Raw genomic sequence first — 22,228 nt, forward strand, 5'->3', positions numbered from 1 at the left:
GTGTCTACAAACATAGTATCCACAAAGGTTGGTCCCTGCTTCTTGCTGAGGACACTGAAATTTTTTGTACAAAATTAATCATGTATTTGTCATGTTAGGAACAACCTAACCCGTGTTAGATGTATTATTTTTCTTTGGAAAAAATAGAAAGAGGTTTATTTAGAAGCTTGAACATTTGACTAGCGTAAGGAAAGGTATTTGCAGACTGTTGGATAAATTTTCCAAAAATAACGGATTTCGGTGTGTTACCGGAGAAACAATCTCGTGCTGCACGGGTTGTTCTGTCTGGAACAGGTTCTCTGGTTTTGTTTTCCACAATGCGAGCACACTGCAAATGATGATGAATTTTGACAACATCAATTATTGAACCAGATATGAATGCAAATTAAATTCAACATCATAGAATTCAATGCCTATCCAAGAATTGGTGAACATGCGTCAGATCCTGAGCGTTTGTTGACTCTCTGAGAGAATCGATGTAGTATACTGTGTTCTTGTTTGGAACAATGAATACCAATATCCAGTGATTGCTACATGTTAAGAAAGCCATGAACTTAGGAATGATATTGAAATCTGAAAGACAATCATTGTATGCGTGGTTGTTTACTTGACTTACCGTTCATGATATGGCCAGAGAAATGATTCTGTATGGGACGTGTTTTTGAAGATACGGAGGACCGTGTTAACGGCCCAGTCCCGTCGGTCCTTACCATCTAATGTTGTGCCATTTGCTAATGCAGGATCTATGAAATACACACTCTCCATTTTTCTTCTGCGCGCGTTCAATCCCCTGAGAGGAATAAAATGCAGTTGGTTGTTTATCATTTACAGCTTTGTATGGAGAAGTTGATCAGAGTTTGTTAAGTACTTACAAAATCAGGCATCTAACAAGAGTGGCATCGAGCACGTTGAAGTTGAAGAATATATGTAAGTCCTCGAAACTCACATTGATGGAACCAACATCGTGTCGAAAATGATCTCTATTGTAGTGGACTAGCAAAGCATGATGACCTGCTGACATTTGATCCATGCAATATTCATGTAACTCGCGGCAACTGGAGCTGCACTCATCAAAGTATTCACCAAAAAGAAATGGCTGGCCATGGACGTAATCGCGTGCTTCAAGTACGTCTTATTTACTTTTAGCAAGCAACAACTCTACTTCTTCATCATCCATGGCGTCATAAATATTATTACTCCCCAACTCGAACAAGCTGCTGTAAATTTGGTTCTGGGCGATGAGTGCTTTAAGTAAGAGGCAATCATTCTCTTTCCTCTTCACTGTCCCGCTGCCCTTCCTCGTGGTCGTGGGTGTAGCCTTTTTGGCCTATTCCTTCTTGGTACTTGAAGCATTTCTGGAAGAACGTCTGGTTGCCTGCAAGGTAGACTACCGAGCTGATGGTGAAGTTTGGACGGACTTCTTAGCAAACGGTTTATCTATGCTAGACCGCAGAGCTGGCAGTGCTGCTGTGATAGACTGCTGGGCTATAGGAGCAGAGGCATCGGACTGCTGACCATGCGTTGAAGCTATGTAGGGTTTCTCCGCAGGTGGTGCCAACTTGTCGGTGTGCTGAGGAGGTCGTGCCAACGCGTTGGTTTGCTGAGCAGGAAGTACTGATGCATTGGTATGCTGATCACGTGCCTGCGGACCGACGGACTGATGAGCAGTCGGTTCTAGACCTACAGACTGCTTAGCAGGCGGTTCTGAAACATCAGGCTGCTTAGTAGTCTGTTCCACCAGGTTGGTCTGCTGAGCATGTGCTGCAGCTGGGTCTCCCCCCACTGCTTCAGTGGCCGGCATCTGAACCGGTGGTGCGTCATCAGCAGTTGTAGGCCTTGCCACTGGCTGCTTTGGGGCGGAGGATGACATGGCCTGTACCCCACAAAGTCAGGCCGGCTGATCACAGATTGATGCATCAGCCCGCGAGAGCTGTTGTGGCAAGGAGAGCGTCATCGGTCAAGGGGCGACGGTGGTTGCTCTTGGCGGGGCTTCAGGAATCTAATCGATGAACTCTATTTCCTTTCATGGCCACTGGATGTGATGTAACAGTGTTTCTCCCAAGGTCCTTTGGTCATTGAAGTCTCCTAGGACATTCTTCAGGGCAAATTCATTGAATCTAGGCTTTACTTCAGTCACCTAGCACTTCACATAGCCCGGCTTCAATGGCACATTGTCCAAGAAGAGGCCATCTTCCATGAAGGTTGGGCAAACCCAGGCTATTGCACATTTTAATGTACCTTCATAATGTGTAAGCATGGCCTTCAGTCTGTCTTTCATTCCAGATAGATCATATATAGCATCATCACGAGCAGCTGCAAGTCTCAGTGTCGCTCGGGTCAGCTGATGCACAGCTACTCTTGTGCAGTGTTGCCACGCAATAAGTAGCATCATCCATGCCCACCTCTCCTCGCATCTACTGGCTATCTGTTAGTGTTAGAGTCTTCTGCATCATCATTGACTCCTCAACATCCTTCGAACAGCCGGATAAATCTCCTTCTTCAACTTTTCAAACAATGCATTCTGCTTCATTTCACTCCTTGTTTTTTTCATGCCGAGCCTCTCTTCTTTGCTGAGTGTGAAAGCCCTCTTGTGCGGGACATCAACACTTATACCCCTTGCACGGCTCGGGGGCTCTTTTGTGTCCAGAGCAATGGACAGAATGTCACATGGCCCTGAGTTCCTATAGAACCTTCCAGGGATCTTGGAAGCCTCTACCATCAATTCATACAGTTTGGCATCGCGTGCGTTTTCAAAGTCATAAGTTCCATAATCACGCCTCTTTGCATGTGCCCACAAGTAGTCTCTGGCTCGTTCGCCCCTGATTTCACTAAAGGCCGGATTCCCGCCCGCCGCTACTGCTTCTTTGTCCTCCTGTTCCCATATCAGTTTCATGCCGTAGTATCCTGCCACACCCATACGGTGGGGGTGTATGTTCTTCTTTTGAAGTTCCGATTGCTTGAAACTCTTCTCAGGAAACTCAGGAGTTGCACTGACCCTTTTGAATTCTTCCCAGTCTGCATTTGTATTTTGGGGGTATGCGGGGATTGGGTCCTTGCCGTCACTCAAGTACTTCTTGTACAACACGTGCTTCCAATTTCTCCAAGCATCCCTAGCATTCTTCAGTGCAGCATGTTCCACCTGCATTCTCCACTACTCTGGAACGTTAAAGTGATCCATGATCTCCTGAACTATCCTTCGCCGTGTTTCTGTGTCAGCCTTCCGAAACCCCGGCAGATTAATGTTGAGCCTTGCCCTGCCAACAAATCCACACACACTCCTGAACCTCATGCGTGCTTTATCTGGTTTAGTTGGAGCCCAGGACTTTAAATCAATCTCAGTTACTTCATATACACCTTTAGGCTGGTGTGTGGGCTTCCTTGGAGCGTTCCTCCGTGTCATGGCTGGAAGGGTAATTGTTGCAGCTCTATCTCGTTCAAGACTACTTGATCCCTCACTATCTGCTAAAGACCTAGGGTTGTCCGAATCAGATGAAGATACATGGCCTGAATGAGTCTGTCGCTGCTACTCAGCATCTATAGAGAACACATGCGAAACTCAGGAAAGGAGGATAAGCATAAAACTAACAACTTGGTATCAAGCTTTCTAAACATGTCATGCAATAATTTAGAAAATGTACGGCTAATTTGTTAAGTTTGTGTGACTGGGGCGCCAGCGATCTGTAAATAGGTAGTAACTTATTGGAATAAATACAGCTTTTATGTAGTAAGGAAGGTAGATAATGAACATATATACGCTCTCCGTTATTTTATATCCAATTTGGGAACATACGGAACGAATTTGGAAGAGGGATTGCGAGGAAATATGCCTCACCGCAATGGAGAGAAGTAACTATCAGGCTTCTTAATGCAAACCTGGCCGGACCACAGGAGAGGCGAGGGTTACTGCATCGATATGCTCGAGGGTGGCTGGCGAGCAAACGAGGATTGCGAGGCACGGGCCGCCGCATGTTGGGAATGGCAGTGGAGGTAGGCTTGATGCCGAAGAGCGGGCACAAGGCCGGGGTGAGCACGGCGGCGCCAGAGAGGGTTCTGTTGTTGATCTGATGGGAGGGGGAGCTGGCAAAGGAGATTGGGTGGACTAGTTGAGTGAAACGCAGGCGGACGGTGGGGGTGTTTGGGACTCCGGGTGTTGGCGGCCTAGGTGAAAAGGGTGAAAAATATCCCCGGTCGCCGCGCGCTCGGAAAGGCCTATGCAAACGGTTACCTCTAAGCGCCCATGTGCACAAACAGAATAATTTCGTTTGAAATGACGACGTGAGTTCATCGTTTTGCCTCTAAATTTTTCCCACGTAAATCAGTCACAGTTTTACCACGAGTTTGATTTGCTGGCGCATTTCACGTATCATGTGCTATATGTAAGACATTTTTTGGCACTTACCATGTATGTTGGCATATAAATCAATTCCTAGCCGGACTGCATTTCCTGTCAAAAGGGATGAGGATTATCGTTCAATCTGGGAGCATCCAACGGTGCAGACATATGATCCGTGGGGTTTGGGTTCTGGCCAATCAGAACGCACGACCCAATTGTGCGGGCAGCGAGGGGGGCATCGGCCACGGTTCGGTAGGCACACGGCTTTCGTGTGTGAACTGTGTTCTATTTGAAAACATTTTTTGGAGGGGCTATTTGAAAACATGTACATGTGTTTTCGAAAGGGATGAGGATCGCTGTTCGATCAAGGAGAATCCAATGGTGCAGACGTACGATCCATGGGGTTTGGGTTTTGGCCAATCAGAAAGCACGACTCAGATCGCGCGTGTGGCAGAGGGGTGGGGGGTGCATCGGCCATGGTTTAGTGGACACACGGCTTTCATGAGTGAACCGCGTGCTCTTTGAAAACATTTACATTACCTAACATCATATTTCTGTTCGAATGAAAACATGAGTTCATCGTTTCGCCTCCTATTTTTTTCCACGGTAAGAAATCACGAGTATAGTGGAGAGTGTCATATACTAGTATCATGAATATACAGTATATATGATACTAGTGTATGATACTACCTTTAATTAATTATAGCACATAGTACAATACATAGAGTATAGTATCATATACAGATCATATTTATTGCCATGCATGACTCAAATTAGCATCGCATTTAACATGATACGGTATTTACCTATATGTTAGTCTAACCCTCTTTATATATATATTTAATTCTTTGCCACATCAGCATACTTGCTATTTCGAGTGCATGACATCGTTGGCTATGATACCACCACTATGGCCAGCCTTATATAGTGGGGAGTATCATATACTATATATATATAGTATCATGCATATGATACTGTGGTATGATACTATGTGCGTACCTTCATAGTGCATATATAGTATCATACAGTAGTACTAGCTCGCACTGTAAACTAATATATATAGGAGCATTTAGATTACTAAAATAGTGACCTAAACGCTCTTATATTACTTTATGGAGGGAGTATATATCATAGATCGCCGTATTTATGGACATGCATGACACAAAGTAGTATAGCATTTATTATTATATATATATATATATATATTACGGTATCTACATATGTTACTGCCTCTTTGCCACATCATCATATTTTATATTCCCAAGTGCATGATACCGGCTATGATACCCCCACTATGGCCACCCTAATAAGGTTGGTCGTAATATGGGAGTATCAAGCAGTACGATGCATGCCAACTAGACTTTTTGGATGATGTGGCACACAGTTATACCGGAAAGGAGGGAGTATGAGACTAGCCACAATGGAGAGTACACTAGTAACATACACATATCCCTAGACTATATATGTTACTACCTTCATAGTGGGTAGTAACATAAGTGTAGTGTCATGCAAAGCTTCATTTATTAGGTTATAGACTCATATTGCATTGGGACATGTGATGTTACAGTAACGAGCTAAGTTATTGAAACTATCTCTATCCTCCTTAACTTATTGTCACATGCGCAAGTTTGCTGAGTTGGAGTCGATGTTACTGTTGAAGTTACTTCCACTTTGGCTAGTGATCTGATACTAGCTAGTCGTCTATGATATACTAGCTACCTCACTAAGAGCATGGTTAATAATACAGCCAAGGGTCGGCTATAAGAAGTTGCCATGTCATATATAGCCAACCTCTTAGCGGGCATGTACAATAATAAATTTTATATATGTACTAGTTTATCAATAGTTGGCCGACCTTACATCCTCACAAAGTGTCTTGGGTCTCGTGTTGCAGCTGGCTCTACTAACCAAGAGCCCGCTTCTCTTCTCTTTCCTCCAACTAATAAGCACATATATATTATCCTATTCCTTATAGCCTGCTTAGACTACCCACAGTGGGAGTAACATAGGTAGTAACATCACACATATCTAGATAAAATAGATGATGTGGCAAGCAACAAATGAAGAAAGAGAGGAAAATGGTAACATAGCTAGTTAGACTGGCCACAAAGGGTAGTAACATAGACTAGTAACATGCACATGTTATGAATCTATGTTACTACCTCTATAGCGGGGAGTAACATATGTGTGGTAACATGCAACACTTCATTTATTAGGTTATAGACTCATTTTTCCTTGATATGTGTGTGATGTTACTCATAATACTAGTAACTAGTTATGTTACCACTTTCCTCCATTTCTTCATTTATTGCTTGCCACATCATCTAATCCAGATAAAATAGATGATGTGGCATGCAATAAATGAAGAAAGAGATGGAAGTGGTAACATAGCTAGTTACTACTAGTATGAGTAACATCACACATATATATCAAGGCAAGATGTGACTATAGCCTAATAAATGAAGTGTTGCATGTTACCACAAACATATGTTACTCCCCACTATAGAGGTAGTAACATTGGCTAGTAACATGGGCATGTTACTAGTCTATGTTACTACCCATTGTGGTTAGTCTTACTAGTAGTATGAGTAACGTCACACATCTCAAGGAAAGATGAGTCTATAGCCTAATAAATGAAGTGTTGCATGTTACTACACATATGTTACTCCCCGCTATAGAGGTAGTAACATAGACTATTAACATTCTATGTTACTACCCATTGTGGCTAGTCTTAATTATGTCACTCTATTGTGTACTTGCTCTAATGCATAGTATCATAGAGTAGCTAGTATCATATGTAGTACTTTATTTATATTGCCATGCATGACACATATAGTAGCATACCGTTAATTATGATACTGTTTCATGATATGATACTTAACCCTCTCTTTCTTCATTTAATTAATTCTATGACAGCTCATCAAAATTTCCTAGTTGGCATGCATGATACTAGCTATGATACCCCCTTACTATCAACCAAGAAAAGGTGTACAGATCATTTGTGCGGCGCTTTGTGAGTTTTCATCCGTTTGTTCGAGAAGCGGGGAGAAGTTTCAAACATTTCGGCCACGAGGTGTGGCCACTGACGTAGGCCTAGTTGGTATTTTAATTACATGAAATTCAGATGGAGTTCGGCACAAGTTTTGATGACCGTCCTTCCAAATGGGAGCATCTCACATGAACAATCATGGTTTTCCAAAAGGAGACGTGTCAATTCAAACTCCTCTAGCCGGTGACTTCATCATTTGGCCTCATAGAAATTTCCCCACGATACGCAATCACCAATATACCACGTGTTTGATTTCCTGGCGCATTTGAGGTATCATTAGCTATATTTAAGACATTTTTTGAGATTAACATGCATTTTGTGCATAAAAATAAAATTACAACCAGAACTGCATGTGTTGTCGAAAGGGATGAGGATCACCGTTCGATTTGGGAGCATCCAACGGTGCAGACGTACGATCTGTGGGGTTTGGGTTTTGGCCAATCAGAAAGCACGACTCAGATCGTGGGCGGGGTGGCGGGGTTTGGTCGGCACACGGCTTTCATCAACAAACCGTGTGCTATTCGCAAACCAGATTGCATATATTTGTTCACACATACTGTAGTGAGATCAATTGAGTGTGCTACCTCTATGATACAATAATAATAATAATAATAATAATAATAATAATAATAATAATAATAATAATAATAATAATAATAATAATCAGTTCATATTCATTGCCTGAGCTGACAGCATATCAAGGTCAAACGGTTCTTACATCAACAGAAAACCGGACATAACTCACAAATTCAGTACACGCGACAGTTCTAAATTGAACGAATTAAGTTGCAGGGTAGGCATAAAGACTAGTCTTACAGCTTAATGTCCATGTACATGGGGGAACTGGGATCATTAAGTTGATCCCGAATGAACTTGGGGTTTTTGATGATTTTACACTGCTATGTTACATGGGTGCGTGATCCCTTGGGTGGCAAGTCATCAAATTCATCGTACTTGTCCTAATCGGCAAGATCGTTGACACCCAGTACCCTTCTCTTCCCATGCATCGCTAAATGGTCGTTCTTATGCAAGGGGTCTTCCACAAAGAAAATCTAGGTAGCATCGCTGGCAAGAATAAATGTGTCCGCGTGATATGCCATAATTGTCCTGTTAACACAGGTCTTCCTGTACTCATCAATCCTTACCTGACCAAGAGGGATCCATGCGCACCTGAATAATGCCACCTTAACTTTCACGTAGTCAAGCTCCCAAATCTCTTTGATGGTTCCATAGTATACCCTTTTATCAGCTTCATCTACAGTCATGCATTCTATTCTAACAGAGTTGTTCTGATACGAGGTCTTCTTATCACGTTCCTCAGTGTAGAACGTGTATCCATTCATGTCATATGCTTGGTACTTCAGCACGGCAGGTGATGGCTTTTGTGCCAACCACATAGCAATGTCATTGATGGATCCTTGTGCCAAACGATTCTTCAGCCATTCGGCGTAGTTCTTAGTGTGCTCCTTCATCTCCCCATCTGATGAAGGCACCATTGGTAAGAATCTTTGGCGTATCTCCACCAAGTGTTCTTTGGCATAAGCGATGAGAACTGGGCTGTTAAGTAGTACCATCAAATGGGCTTTCTCTGCCAATTCTCTAGGTGCAGCCATTTGCGTGCCAGCAAGGACCAGCTTACCTTTCAGCCTTCCCTCGTGGTGAGAGAGGGGCAAACCTATAGGTCTTTGTTCATGTATTCGGTGCAAAACTCAACCACCTCCTCCGCGGTCTAACCTTGTAGGATGCTTGCCTCTGGATGGTTTCGGTTCCGACAAAAGCGCTTCAATATCCCATGAACCGCTCCAAGGGATACATGTTGCGAAGAAACATAGGACCACAATACTTTATCTCGTCGACAAGGTGCACAGTGAGATGGACCATGACATCAAAGAATGACGGTGGGAAAAACATCTCTAGGTTGGACAATATTCTTGCAATATAATCTTGCATATGATCCAACTCTTCAGAATCTACAACTTTCTGCCATAGTTGGTTGAAGAAATCATAGAGGTCAATGAGTGTGTTTCTTATATCTTTGTCCATCAGATTCATAATGGCCACTGAGAGGATTTGTGTCAACATTACATGGCAATCTTGTGAATTCATGTGTCCTAACTTCATTTTACCTGAGCTCACATCCACGAGACTTCTGATGTTTGCGTAGTAGGAATAGGGTGTATTAACTGACAACAAATAGGTGAAGAATTGTGTTGCTTCTTTTGTACTGAAATTGTAACTCTGGCGAGCTTTGATGAATTTGTCATCATCTTCTGCTTCACTCTTGCGTTGTGATTGATCAGCAAGCATATCGAGCCGTGAACTGTCACCATCCTTTCTTTTACCTTTAACCTTGAGTAGAGTACCAAGGATGCTTTCACATACCATCTTCTCTACGTGCATGACATCGATGCGGTGATGTACACATAGAATCTCCCAGTAAGGTAATTTCTAGAACACTGATTTCTTCTTAAACACTTGATCCTTCGATGTTAGTTTCACCGTCAAAGGGTGGTTGTTGCCAAGCACAACATTAATTGTTTTAGCCATGTTGTGGACCACATCCCCTTCATAGGGTCTTGGGCCCGCACCTACCTCTGCCATACCATCAAGTTCATCTTTCATCTTTCGGTATGGGTGATTTTCCGTAAGAACCTACGATGACGCAAATACACTGTTTTGCGCGAGTTGGGAAGTCTTCTGCTAGTTGTCCTATCCATGCATGTGACACACCCTACATCTCCCCTTGTTTTCTGCCCCGATGTGTTGCCTAATGCCGACATATCTTGAATGGTGTGCACCAGCATCGCATGTAGATCGAAAATCTCCCTTGTGTAAGCATCATAAAATTTTACACCAGACGCATCAATCCACACTGTCAGCAGTCCTTCTACCAGTAGCTGAAAGTAAATGTCAATGTCATTTCTAGGTTGCTTCAGGCCTTGAATAATCATTGACATTGATAACCCACAAGTATAGGGGATCGTAACAGTTTTCGAGGGTAGATTATTCAACCCAAATTTATTGATTCGACACAAGGGGAGCCAAAGAATATTCTCAAGTATTAGCAGCTGAGTTGTCAATTCAACCACACCTAGAAACTTAATATCTGCAGCAAAGTGTTTAGTAGCAAAGTAATATGATAGTATTGGTAACGATAGCAAAAGGTAACGATAGCAAAAGTAATGTTTTTGGTATTTTGTAGTGATGATAGCAATAGCAATGGAAAAGTAAATAAGCGAAGAACAATATATGGAAAGCTCGTAGGCAATGGATCGGTGATAGAGAATTATGCCGAATGCGGTTCATCATGTAACAGTCATAACCTAGGGTGACACAGAACTAGCTCCAATTCATCAATGTAATGTAGGCATGTATTCCGACGTGCTTATGGAAAAGAACTTGCATGACATCTTTTGTCCTACCCTCCCGTGGCAGCGGGGTCCTAATGGAAACTAAGGAATATTAAGGCCTCCTTTTAATAAAGTACCGGACCAAAGCATTAACACATAGTGAATACATGAACTCCTCAAACTACTATCATCACCGGGAGTGGTCCCGATTATTGTCACTTCGGGGTTGCCGGATCATAACACATAGTAGGTGACTATAGACTTGCAAGATAGGATCAAGAACTCTCATATATTGATGAAAACATAATAGGTTCAGATCTGAAATCATGGCACTCGGACCCTAGTGACAAGCATTAAGCATAGAAAAGTCATAGCAACATCAATCTCAGAACATAGTGGATACTAGGGATCAAACCCTAACAAAACTAACTCGATTACATGATAAATCTCATCCAACCCATCACCGTCCAACAAGCCTACGATGGAATTACTAATGCATGGCGCTGAGCATCATGAAATTTGTGATGGAGGAAGGTTGATGATGATGATGGTGACGGATTCCCCTCTCCGGAGCCCCGAATAGACTCCAGATCAGCCCTCCCGAGAAGTTTTAGGGCTTGTCGGTGGCTCCGTATCGTAAAACGCGATGAATCCTTCTCCTTGATTTTTTCTCCCCGAAAGCAAATATATAAAGTTGGAGTTGAGGTCGGAGGAGCTCCAGGGGCCCACGAGGTAGGGGCGTGCCCAGGGGCAGGCGCGCCCCCCACCCTCGTGGCTAGGGTGTGGGCCCCTGGTCTTCATCTTTTGCAAGGATTTTTTTATTATTTCCAAAAAGACGTTCCGTGAAGTTTCAGGTCATTCCAAGAACTTTTGTTTCTGCACATAAATAACACCATGGCAATTCTGCTGAAAACAGCGTCAGTTCGGGTTAGTTTCATTCAAATCATGCAAGTTAGAGTCCAAAACAAGGGCAAAAGTGTTTGGAAAAGTAGATACGACAAAGACATATCAACTCCCCCAAGCTTAAACCTTTTCTTGTCCTCAACAAATTTAGTTGATAAACTGAAAGTGATAAAGAAAAACTTTGACAAACTCGGTTTGCTCTTGTTGTTGTAAATATGTAAAGTCATCATTCAAGTTTTCAGCAAAGATTATAAACTAACCATATTCAAAATAACGCATAGGTCTCATGTTTACTCATATCAATGGCATAATCAACTAGCGAGCAATAATAATAAATCTCGGTTGACAACACTTTCTCAAAACAATCATAATATGATATAACAATATGGTATCTCTCTAGCCCTTTCTGAGACCGCAAAACATAAATGCAGAGCACCTTTAAAGATCAAGGACTGACTAGACATTGTAATTCATGGTAAAAGAGATCCAGTCAAGTCATACTCAATGTAAAATAACAATAATGAATGCAAATGACAGTGGTGCTCTCCAACTGGTGATTTTTAATAAGAGGATGATGATCAACATGAAAGTAAATAGATAGGCCCTTCCCAGAGGGAAGCAGGGATTTGTAGAGGTGCCAGAGCTTGGTTTTGAAATAGAGATGAATAATATTTTGAGCAGTATACTTTCATTGTCAACATAACAACTAAGAGATTGCGATATCTTCCATGCTACACTCATTATAGGCGGTTCCCAAACAGAATGGTAAATTTTATACTCCCCCTCCACCAACAAGCATCAATCCATGGCTTGCTCTTAACAACGAGTGCCTCCAACTAACAAGAGTCCCAGGGGGAGTTTTGTTTGCAGTTATTTTGATTTAGTTTGGATAAAGCATGGGACTGGGCATCCCGGTGACCAACCATTTTCTCGTGAGTGAGGAGCGGAGTCCACTCCTCTTGAGAATAACCCACCTAACATGGAAGATACTGATAGCCCTAGTTGATACATGAGCTATTCGAGCATACAAAACAGGATATTTATTTGAAGGGTTAGAGTTTGGCACATACAAATTTATTTGGAACGGGAGGTAGATACCGTATATAGGTAGGTATGGTGGACTCATATGGAATAACTTTTGGGTTTATGGGATTGGATGCACAAGCAGTATTCCCGCTTAGTACAGGTGAAGGATAGAAAGAGACTGGGAAGCGATCAGATAGAGAGCGACAACAGTCATAAACATGCATTAAAATTAATCAACACCGAATGCAAGCATGAGTAGGATATAATTCACCATGAACATAAATATCGTAGAGGCTATGTTGATTTTGTTTCAACTACATGCGTGAACATGTGCCAAGTCAAGCCACTCGAATCGTTCAGAGGAGGATACCACCCTATCATACCACATCACAACCATTTTAATAGCATATTGGCACGCAAGGTAAACCATTATAAGCTCCTAGCTAATTAAGCATGGCACAAGAAACTATGATCTCTAGTTGTCATTGCAAACATGTTTATTCATAATAGGCTGAATCAGGAACGATGAACTAATCATATTTACAAAAACAAGAGAGGTCGAGTTCATACCAGCTTTTATCATCTCAGTCAGTCCATCATATATCGTCATAATTGCCTTTCACTTGCACGACCGAATGATGTGAATAATAATAATAGTGCACATGAATTGGACTAAGCTGGAATCTGCAAGCATCAATAAACAGGAGAAGACAAGGAAATATGGGCTCTTTTATCAGGTCAACAATAATGCATATAAGAGCCACTTCAACAATTTAATTATGGTCTTCTCCTATCAACCCCCAAAGAAAATAAAAAGAAATAAAACTATTTACACGGGAAGCTCCCAACAAGCAAAAGAAGAACGGGAAATCTTTTTGGGTTTTCTTTTTAATTACAACTACAAGCATGGAAATTAAAACTAGCTAAAAGCTACAACTAATTTTTTTTTGGTTTTTCTTAAGGTTTATCAAACACACAAGAAGAAAGCATAAAAAGGAGATAAACTAGCATGGATATTACAATGAAATAGCATGAGCACCGACATCTAATAATGAGTGTGTGAACATAAATGTAATGTCGGTGGGAAATACGTACTCCCCCAAGCTTAGGCTTTTGGCCTAAGTTGGTCTATGGCCACGGCTGGCCTGACGGATATCCATAATAATAGTTGGGGTCATACTGCGAAGAAGAAGACTCTGATTGCCACTGGTAGGCAATCATTTCCGGATCCCAATGGTAATTAGACTGTCATGGAGGATCAACTTGTGGTTGCGACTCTGGCTCTGTGGCTGATGTAGGGTTCCGGTAGGCGTGAATAGCCTCTAACGGAACAAGGTACTTGCCTGCAGATAAATCAAACAAAGAAGGAGTAGCCAGGGTAATAGTCTCGGGATGATGTTTATCAAAGAACAATTTGTATTTAAGCTCCCCTTCCCTATTCTTAACAATAAAATCGTGTGCCACCATACTCTTATAATCTAAATAAATAGTGGGCAGCAATTTTTCTTCTTTTTCATAGTGCCTAATGGGTATGTTAAAATGTGCAGCTAGGCGTGAAGCATAGATGCCACCAAAGATGGGGCCCTTTGTACGGTTCAGACTTAACCATTTAGTAATAATACCTCCCATACTAACAGAGTTATCACAGAATAAACCGTGGAACAAAATAATAATATCAGGAACACTAAGGTTTCCACAGTTTCCATGACCAATTAAGCCACTATTAGAAAATATTGCAAAGTAGCGTAAAACAGGAAAATGTATGCTAGTGATTCATGCATCGGAAACCTTCCTCGTTTCCACTATAGTGACGGTATCAATAAACCCATCCACATCACCGCGGTGTGGTTCCTCTATTGTGCCCTCGAAAGGGATCAAACAAGTCCGGCAAAAATTATAAAGTGACATCTTATGCTCATCATATAAATAAAACTCCACCATAGGTGGTGAGCTCCCAGCATGGAAGCACAAAGATATTGGTGAGTAAGAGATACTGTTTGCGTTGGTCGTGGACGAAGGCGGTGAGGCCTGCATTCTCAACCAATTCATAAAAATCATCATAAATCCGACTGCGCTCAAGAAACCATCGGAAGGCCATTCACACGGCCGAACCTCCACCGTGTGAGGCAGATTATATTTGGGCTTCTTTGCTTCTTCATTTTGCTTTTCCTTCGAGCTTCGACTCGATGAGCCCCTCAAAAATCTCTTCATTATTTTTTGAAAAATCCTGAAATTTTTAGTAACTTCAAAATAAAAGTGAGCCAAACTCAACAATATTGATAGCAACTACTCCTACAAGTGCCTAGAGCCTATATCATGCATCAAGACTACTTGGAACCATATAAATTTGACATGCAAGGTCAAGAACATTGTCACCTAGGCAGCATAAATTTGCAATGAATAAAGCACTAGAACAAAAACTAATTGGACCAATGGAGGAGTCACATACCAAGGAACAATCCCTCCAAGCAGTTTTGTGAGAGGTGCTTTGAGCAAGGAGATCAAAAATGGCAGCAAAATGAGCTTGGACTCGGGTTTGAACTGGATAATCGTGTTTGAGGGAGGCAGAAGGAGTGTGTGGGTGCAGGAATAAGTGGAGGAGGGCCACCATGGGCCCACGAGGCAGGGGGGCGCGCCCAGGGGGTAGGGCGCGCCCTCCACCCTCGTGGCCAGGTGGATGCCCTCCAGCTGTGTTCTCAGTGCCAAATATTCTCAAATATTCCAGAAAAAATCATATTAAATTTCAAGGCATTTGGAGAACCTCTATTTTCGGGGTATTTTTATATTGCACGGATAATTCAGATAACAGACAGAAAATACTATTTTTATTTTATTTAATATAAATAACAGAAAGTAAAAGGAGGGTACAGAGAGTTGTGTTTTTTAAATTCATCCATCTCATGATCATCAAAAGGAATCCATTAACAAGATTGATCAAGTCTTGTTAACAAACTCATTCCGAATAACATGGAACCGGAGAATTTTCGAATAACACTAGGTTACCTCAACGGGGATATGCACATCCCCAACAATAAGAATATCATATTTCTTCTTGACAGTAGGAAGAGGAAATTCAAAACCTCCAAAAATAATCGATGGGATTTTCCCAATAGAATTGATACTGTGGACTTGAGGTTGTTTCCTCGGAAAGTGTACCATATGCTCATTACCATTAACATGAAAAGTGACATTGCCTTTGTAGCAATTAATAACAGCCCCTGCAGTATTCAAAAAGGGTCTTCCAAGAATAATAGACATACTCTCGTCCTCGGGAATATCAAGAATAACAAAGTCTGTTAAAATAGTAATGTTTGTAACCACAATAGGCACATCCTCACAAATACCGATAGGTATAGCAGTTGATTTATCAGCCATTTGCAAAGATATTTCAGTAGGTGTCAACTTATTCAAATCAAGTCTACGATATAAAGAGAGAGGCATAACACTAACATCGGCTCCAAGATCACATAAAGCAGTTTTAACATAGTTTCTTTTAATGGAGCATGGTATATTGGGTACACCTGGATCTCCAAGTTTCTTTGGTATTCCACCCTTAAAAGTATAATTAGCAAGCATGGTGGAAATTTCAGCTTCCGATATATTTCTTTTATTAGTAACAATTTCTTTCATGTACTTAGCATAAGGATTCATTTTGAGAATATCAGTTAATCGTATATGCAAAAAGATAGGTCTAATCATTTCAGCAAAGCGCTCAAAATCCTCATCATCCTTTTTGTTGGATGTTTTGGGAGGGAAAGTCATGGGTTTCTGAACCCAAGGCTCTCTTTCCTTTCTGTGTTTCCTAGCAACAATGTCTCTCTTATCATAACGTTGATTCTTTGATTGTGGGTTATCAAGATCAACAACAGGTTCAATTCCTATATCATTATCATTACTAGGTTGAGCATCATCATGAACATTATTATTAACATTATCACTAGTTTCAGGTTCATTGCCAGATTGTGTTTCAGCATCAGAAATAGAAATGTCATTTGGATTCTCAGGTGTTTCAGTAATAGGTTCACTAGAAGCCTGCAAAGTCCTATCATTTTTCTTTTTCTTCCTCTTAGAAGGACTAGGTGCCTCTATGTTATTTCTCTAAGAATCTTGCTCAATTCTCTTAGGGTGGCCTTTAGGATACAAAGGTTCCTGAGTCATTCTACCAGTTCTAGTAGCCACTGTAACAGCATAATCATTATTCTTACTGTTCACTTCATTGAGCAAATAATTTTGAGCTTTAAGTACTTGTTCTACTTAAGTGGTAACCATAGAAGCATGTTTACCAATAAGTTTAAGTTCACCTTTGACATTAGCCATATAATCACCCAAGTGTTCAAGCATGTTTGCACTGCTTTTTAATTATCTACCAAAATAAGCATTGAAGTCTTCTTGCTTAACCATAAATTTATCAAACTCATCTAAGCATGGGCTAGCAAACTTAGTAAATGGGATTTCAGCTTTATCAAATTTATAGAGAGAATTTACCTTTACTACCTGTGTCGGGTTATCAAGATCATGTATTTCTTCAATAGAAGATCATATGTTTCTTCAACAAGTGGTAAATTAAGACCGTGTATTTCTTCAATAGGAGGTAAATTCTTAACATCTTCAGCTTTAATACCCTTTTCTTTCATGGATTTCTTTGCCTCTTGCGTCTCTTCAGGACTGAGAAATAGAATACCCCTCTTCTTCGGAGTTGTTTTAGGAATAGGCTCAGGAGCTGGCTCAGGAAGTTTCCAATTATTTTCATTTGTCAACACATTATTCAATAGAATTTCAGCTTCATCCGGTGTTCTTTCCCTGAAAACAGAACTAGCACAACTATCAAGGTAATCTTTGGAAGCATCGGTTAGTCCATTATAAAAGATATCAAGTATTTCATTTCTCTTAAGAGGATGATCAGGAAAGCATTAAGTAATTGAAGAAGCCTCCCCCAAGCTTGTGGGAGACTCTCTTCTTCAATTTGCACAAAATTATATATATCCCTCAAAGCAGCTTGTTTCTTATGAGTAGGGAAATATTTAGCAGAGAAGTAATAAATCATTTCCTGGGGACCACGCACACAACCAAGATCCAGAGAATTAAACCATATCTTAGCATCACCCTTTAATGAGAACGGAAATATTTTAAGGATATAAAAGTAACGAGTTCTCTCATCATTAGTGAAAAGGGTGGCTATATCATTTAATTTAGTAAGATGTGCCACAATAGTTTCAGATTCATAGCCATGAAAAGGATCAGATTCAACCAAAGTAATTATATCAGGATCAACAGAGAATTCATAATCCTTATCAGTAACACAAATAGGTAAAGTAGCAAAAGCAGGGTCAGGTTTCATTCTAGCATTAAGAGATTGCTACTTCCATTTAGCTAATAACCTATTGAGCTCGTATCTATCTTTGCAAGCTAAAATAGCTAGAGCAGCTTCTTTTTCAAAAACATAACCCTCGGGAATAACAGGCGATTCATATTGATTAGGGGGAGAGTCCTCATCATCACTTTCATCAATATTATTAGTTTCAATAATTTCATTCTCTCTAACCCTAGCAAGTTGTTCATCAAGAACTTCACCAAGTGGCACAGTAGTACCAAGCATAGAAGTAGTTTCATGATAGGTATCATGCATAGCAGAAGTGGCATCATCAATAACATGCGACATGTCAGAACGAATAGCAGAAGCAGGTTTAGGTGTCACAAGCTTACTCAAAACAGAAGGTGAATCAAGTGTAGAGCTAGATGGCAGTTCCTTACCTCCCCTTGTAGTTGAGGGATAAATCTTGGTTTTTGGATCTCTCAAGTTCTTGATAATGATAAGCAGATATAAATAACAAGTGACTCAAGGAATAGAGCTATGCTCCCCGGCAACGGCGCCAGAAAATAGTCTTGATAACCCACAAGTTAGGGAATCGCAACAGTTTTCGAGGGTAGAGTATTCAACCCAAATTTATTGTTTCGACACAAGGGGAGCCAAAGAATATTCTCAAGTATTAGCAGCTGAGTTGTCAATTCAACTACACCTGGAAACTTAATATCTGCAGCAAAGTGTTTAGTAGCAAAGTAATATGATAGTAGTGGTAATGATAGAAAAAGGTAATGATAGCAAAAGTAATGTTTTTGGTATTTTGTAGTAATGATAGCAATAGCAACGGAAAAGTAAATAAGCGAAGAACAATATATGGAAAGCTCGTAGGCAATGGATCGGTGATAGAGAATTATGCCGGATGCAGTTCATCATGTAACAGTCATAACCTAGGGTGACACAGAACTAGCTCCAATTCATCAATGTAATGTAGGCATGTATTCCTAATATAGTCATACGTGCTTATGGAAAAGAACTTGCATGATATCTTTTATCCTACCCTCCCGTGGCAGCGGGGTCCTAATGGAAACTAAGGGATATTAAGGCCTCCTTTTAATAGAGTACCGGACCAAAGCGTTAACACATAGTGAATACATGAACTCCTCAAACTACGGTCATCACCGGGAGTGGTCCCGGTTATTGTCACTTCGGGGTTGCCGGATCATAACACATAGTAGGTGAATATAGACTTGCAAGATAGGATCAAGAACTCTCATATATTGATGAAAACATAATAGGTTCATATCTGAAATCATGGAACTCGGGCCCTAGTGACAAGCATTAAGCATAGCAAAGTCATAGCAACATCAATCTCAGAACATAGTGGATACTAGGGATCAAACCCTAACAAAACTAACTCGATTACATGAGAAATCCCATCCAACCCATCACCGTCCAGCAAGCCTACGATGGAATTACTCACGCACGGCGGTGAGCATCATGAAATTGGTGATGGAGGAAGGTTGATGATGACGATGGCGACGGATTCCCCTCTCCGGAGCCCCGAACGGACTCGAGATCAGCCCTCCCAAGAGGTTTTAGGGCTTGGCGGCAGCTCCATATCGTAAAACGCGATGAATCCTTCTCCTTGATTTTTTTCTCCGCGAAAGCAAATATATATAGTTGGAGTTGAGGTCGGAGGAGCTCTAGGGGGGCCACGAGGTAGGGGGCGCGCCCAGGGGGCAGGCGTTCCCCCCACCCTCGTGGCTAGGGTGTGGGCCCCTGGTCTTCATCTTTTGCGAGGATTTTTTATTATTTCCAAAAAGGCGTTCTATGAAGTTTCAGGTCATTTCGAGAACATTTGTTTCTGCACATGAATAACACCATGGCAATTCTGCTAAAAACAGCGTCAGTCCGGGTTACTTTCATTCAAATCATGCAAGTTTGAGTCCAAAACAAGGGCAAAAGTGTTTGGAAAATTAGATACGACGGAGATGTATCAGACATCATAATGTATTTTTTTTTCTTCATACACAACCAAGGAGCTAGGTTATATATGCACAGAAGCACCGGCCATGTGTTGTGATTGGTGCTCATATCACCAAAAGGATTCATCCCGTCAGTACACTCCCCGAGCCTTATACTTATAGGATCCTTGGAAAAATTTTCAAACTTTTTGTCGATTAATTCCCATTGAGCCCCATCTTTCGGGTGCCTCATAAACCTATCCGCAATTCGCTGATCATGATGCCGCCGCAACCTCTTTGCCTCTCCAGGGTTTGCAAACAAATGCATCAACCTTGGAATTAAAGGCAAGTACCAAACAACCTTGAATGGGATTCTTGTCTTGATCTCGTCGTCCAATTTGTAGTTGTCCTTTTCTATCCTGCGCTTGTACGGGCATGCTTGCATGTGGGACATGCACGAAAATCTTTGTACACACCACAGTACAATATACAATCATTCACACAGGCGTGTATCTTCTCTACTTCAAGTTCCAATGGACAATCAATGTTCTTTGCTTCATTCATGCTTCCGGGGAGCACATTATCTTCCGGAAGAATTTCTTTCAAAAGACCTAACATCTCTGTGAAGCGCTTGTTTGATAGACTGTTTGTTGCTTTAAATCTGAGAAGCGTCGGGGTGGCACTCAACCTGGAATATTTCTTTTTGCAACCTGGATACAATTCTTTCTTGGAGTCCACATCGATGGTTGGCAGATCCTTGTACCCAATTATATCCTTTTTTGGGCCCTCGAAAGCAAACATAGCAGCAAAATCTGGCATATCAACATCGTCGTCATCTGCATCGACGTCTTGGATTTCCAGTGGGCATTTCGGCTTTCCGGTGTTCCATTGGTAGCTTGACGCCTCTGCCCCGATGTTAGATTCAACATCCATGTGACACTGATCGGGGTTTGGCATCTCGCTGCCCTGGGTATCTTCATCCATGACCTCCTCTTCACCGTGTCTGGTCCAATGTGTATATCCATCCATGAATCCCTTAGAGACTAAGTGCATCTGGACATCTCCAACTTCATGTGACTCTGTATTGGCACAATTAGTACATGGACACGGGATGTAATACGCATCACCAATTATCCTCTTTGTACTTTCATCCGAATTCACGAACTCTGTCACGCCACTGATAAAATCTGCGGTTTTCCTATTCTTCGACCATCGAGATCGTTCCATCTGCAGCACACGAATGGTAATTAAAAACAAAACAACAACATTAATACATGGATTAACTACTGCCCAAAGATGCGTGCATAAATCACAAGGTTTTATTTTAATAATTACTGAGGGCGCTCCATGTTGTTATCCAGACATGCAATGACAAAAATTAATGGCCAGTCAATTTACAGGCAGAGTAGTAGTTACAACACTACACTTAGGAATTGAATACCTTAATTTAGCCACTCACTAAAAGAATACCTTAATTAATTAGCCACGCGGCGACCTCCACCCAGCAGACAGACAAGCGCGATGCGGCGGCACGCCGAGACAGCAGGGTCGAGGAGCAAAGCTTAGTGCGGATGCCGCCTGAAGTTCGACCTCCACTATCCCACCATCGACCGCGATGGATGTGCTCGAATCACGCCGCCGCCAACCTCGATGGTTGAGCTTCTCCTATCTCCCGTCGCGGACCGAGGATTGACCTCCTATGACGCCGCCACCGCCCACCGACCGAGGATTGACTTCTTCTCCGGTAGCCGCTGCCTAGGCCGCCATCTCTATATGCAGAGCGGCTGTTTTTTGTACGGATATCCGCGGAGCGGCTGTGTACATGGTATCTTATCATAACTCAATTATATGGACAGGGTAGTACATCACATACGGTTATGTAACGGCAACCGTGTCTAACCTATGTTGTCTTCTCACACGGTTTGGTGCGGAAATCATGTGTGATGTTGTAATACCTAACGCAAACGACATGTACAAACAGTGTGTCGTATACAACATATATATAGTGCCATTAGTAGTTTCCGACCGTTAGCTTACCTCCACAGTTTCCGCATTTCCCCCAAATCCCTACATAGCCTCCAAATTCCCTCGCATGGCGCTGACATTGGGGAAATGCGGACGAGTGGTGCTGATGGTTTCGGTGTGGCTGCTCCTGCTCGTATCGCCGCCACGACGGCGGTCGCCGCCGAGCACTTGCCTAAGGTCATCAAAAGGCAGGTGTACTACGGATCTGAATCGTCCTGTCAGGTTCCAATCTATCTCGATCTTTTTTAGCATGTCCAAAGTATAGCTCCTTGCTGA

The sequence above is a fragment of the Triticum dicoccoides genome, chromosome 4A (assembly GCF_002162155.2).
Source record: "Triticum dicoccoides isolate Atlit2015 ecotype Zavitan chromosome 4A, WEW_v2.0, whole genome shotgun sequence".
In the NCBI taxonomy this organism is placed as follows: domain Eukaryota; kingdom Viridiplantae; phylum Streptophyta; class Magnoliopsida; order Poales; family Poaceae; genus Triticum; species Triticum dicoccoides.